Raw genomic sequence first — 2290 nt, forward strand, 5'->3', positions numbered from 1 at the left:
AGGTAAACATTAGGAAAAATCAAACAAAAATGTTTTTGTCCTGCATAGTAGCACATTCCTTTAATAACAGCATTCATGAGGCAGAAGCTGGCAGATCTCTATGAGTTTGGGGCCAGCCTGGTCTATAGAGCAAGTTTTGGGCTACATAGTGAGACTGTAACTCAAAAACAAACAAGCAAAACAAAACAACTATTTTTATTAGTTCTACCCCAATGTTGTATACTTTAAAAAAATCCTTCAAGAATAATTCTTGCTGCCTAAATATTCCTGGATGGGTAGCCTTTCATTGGCCAGTAGTCTATTTATTAGGGCTTATACTCTTAGAGAAAACTGTCTTTCCCTCTCCCAGTAGCTAGCGGTTGCCAAAGTGTCATACCCTAGGGTGGGGTAGTATGTTAAACGCCCCTCTCCATGCTGGAGATTTAGTCTGTCTTAGGCTTGCACAGGTCTTATGCATGATGGCACAGCAAATATGAATTCGCATGTACAGTTTTCCTGATGTGTCCTGAAGACTCTGTTTCCCTGTAGTAATCAGTTGCCTCTGGCTCTTAGGCTCTTTCCATCCTCTCAATGATCCCCGAGCCTGGAGGAGGCAGAGGTGGTACAGATGTTTCCTTTAGTGATGAGCATCCTGCAGTCTCTTGGTCTCTGCACAGTGGCTAGTTGTAGATCATCATGTTAATTTTAAGGAACATTTAAGGATGTGATGAAATGTGTCATGATAGAATGGTATGTATTACAAGTGAGCTATACAAATTATGCACATGGTTGAAAAAAGAATGGGGCTATGGTCAGGAGGCTAGATATGTAGCTCAATAATACAGTGCTTGCCCAGAAATCATGAGGTCCTAGGATTAATGTCCAGCATTTGAAAAAAGAATCTGCTCTCAAACAATGGACATAATTCATCAAACTGTGCTCTTGTAATATACAACTTCACTGTGAATATGTGAATAGAGCTACAAAAAGTTTCAAAAATTACATGCACTGTAGCAGATAGAAAGAAAATAGAGTGGTTATTTCACAGTCTACTGGGTGTGGTGGCACATTCCTGCTGTCCCAGTTACTCCAGTGACTGGGGCAGGGGAATCCCCTAAGCCTATGAGTTATGAGCAGCATGAGCATCACAGTGAGATCTTGTGTGCCAAAATCAAAAGACAGAGAAGAGAGGGAGGATGAGGAGAAGGAGGAGAAAAAGAGGAAGGAGGAAGAGAAAGAAGAAGAGGAAAAAGGAGGGGGAAGACAAAAGGAGGAAGAGGAGGAGATCCTGTGTGCCAAAATGAAAAGGAGAAAGGGAGGAAGAGAAGAAGAGGAAGAAGGAGGAGGAAGAGAAGGAGAAGCAATTGACTGAGGGTACTTAGCTCTGTGCTGCCCTATCAACCTGGAGTCACATTTAGTGTATACCCATTCAAAAATGGCTTAATTCAGGCATGGATAGCTGGCCAGCAGTTAGGAGCACATACTGCTCTTGGAGAGGACCTTACTTCAGACCCAGGACCCTACTCAGACAAGTCACAGCTACCTGAAACTCCAGCTCCAAGAGCTCTGACACCCTCTTCTGTCCTTGCGAGTACCTGCATTCTGATATGTATATAGCCGTACACAGACATGCAGGTACACATGATTTTTTAAAGAATCTTATTTAAGTGGTTTGTTTCCATTTTTAAAACATAAACATTAAACATACATGAATTAATTAACTAGAAAAATGTTCATTTCAAAAACTTTCTCCAGGGCTGGAGAGATGGCTCAGCAGTTAAGAGCACTGGCTGCTCTTCCAGAGGTCCTGAGTTCAATTCCCAGAAACCACATGGTGGCTCACAACCATCTATAGTGGGATCCGATGCCCTCTTTTGGTGTGTCTGAAGACAGCTACAATGTGCTCATATGCATAAAATAAATATATAATCCTTTGAAAAACTACTATGTCCAATTTACAGATGAGAATGGAGGTTCGTGGAGCTGTAAGGAGAAGCCCAGAACTCCTTCAGCTGAAAATGGTTCTGACTCCGGGCCTATCCAGGGTAAACCACTAAGTGCATTTAGAGCTTTCACTTGGCAAATTACTGCTTGCCTGGAGAGTTCCCATTTGACCAACAAAGAAAGAGAGAATGTTCAAGTTTTGAACCCATATCTTCTGGCCCCCTGGGGACCCAGAGCCCCGGCTCCTGGCTTGCCATTCAAGCATCTCTTCTACCACCACCCAACAAGTACTGTCCCCACAGTAGCCCCATAAGGCGGGGATGGCCTACACTGCTCCACAGGGACGAGACAAGGCAATGTTTGCTCC

Source organism: Rattus norvegicus, chromosome 5 (assembly GCF_021556685.1).
Source record: "Rattus norvegicus strain SHRSP/BbbUtx chromosome 5, alternate assembly SHRSP_T2T, whole genome shotgun sequence".
In the NCBI taxonomy this organism is placed as follows: domain Eukaryota; kingdom Metazoa; phylum Chordata; class Mammalia; order Rodentia; family Muridae; genus Rattus; species Rattus norvegicus.